This window comes from Pygoscelis adeliae, unplaced genomic scaffold (assembly GCF_000699105.1).
Source record: "Pygoscelis adeliae isolate BGI_AS28 unplaced genomic scaffold, ASM69910v1 Scaffold346, whole genome shotgun sequence".
Classification (NCBI taxonomy): domain Eukaryota; kingdom Metazoa; phylum Chordata; class Aves; order Sphenisciformes; family Spheniscidae; genus Pygoscelis; species Pygoscelis adeliae.
In genome coordinates this window covers 334719-335657 of record NW_008824902.1, presented here as the reverse complement: position 1 = coordinate 335657, position 939 = coordinate 334719, and positions in this window count along the sequence as shown.

Here is a 939-nt window from a genome sequence, read left to right as displayed (position 1 = left end):
CTCCTGGCGTGCAAGGAGCGTGCTGGCTCCGTGCACAGCCCCTTGCACGGTGGGCACGGCCGGGGCTGCGGGCAGGCACCGGATCCTGCACTGCAATGTTCGGCCACGGGTGGGGAGGGTCCTGCAGGGCACGGACGGCACAAGGACCGACTTCAGGCTCCTGTCACACCGGGGACTGTCACTGGCACCCCTGGCAGTGTGACCCGGACCCTGCCCTCTGCTTGGGGTAAGCGGAGGTCTGGTCGCCGCAAAGATGGGGCCAGTGGGCAATCAACCGAGAGTGGCTTGTTAATAAACCCTGGCAGAGTAGCCGGATTTATTAGCTGAGTTTAGTGTCTTAATAACCTGGGAGCCCATTTACCACACGAAAAAAAAAAAAAAAAGGCTGGATAAGTCAGTTAATTAATAAACTGGCTGGATGAATAATAGTGCAAAAATGGAGAATTAACATGAAACATCCCATTCATTGCTCCTTCCTCAAATATCACCTGGACAGGTTGAAGGGACAGAGGCTGGTCCCCCAGGCTATCTCCCTTTCCCTGTCTCTCCCTGGAAAGTAGGAAAGGTCCAGCTGTGAAGTGGTGGTGGCACCTAAGGGTGTAGAATAAGCCTCCAGTGCTACGGGCTGTGTGCACTCTTCAAGCATGTCATTAAGAGCAGGAAAGAAAAAAAATCTCTATTTGTTGGGTGGTGAAACACCTTCCTGCTCCTCTGCGGAGGCCACGTTGCTCTCGCAGGGTCTGGGTCTGTTGGTGTATCTCAGCATCTGGGTAGCTTCATGCAGGGTTGTGTTTCACTAGAGTGGGATCACATCACTGCACCTGCCCCTCTGGTGCTGAGCGCAGCTTCTGGCTGGGGTAATGTAGAGATATTTGTGCATCAAATTTGCATTTGTGCATCAGCCCCATACCTCTCACGTGCAGGATCTGCTCCAGAGCT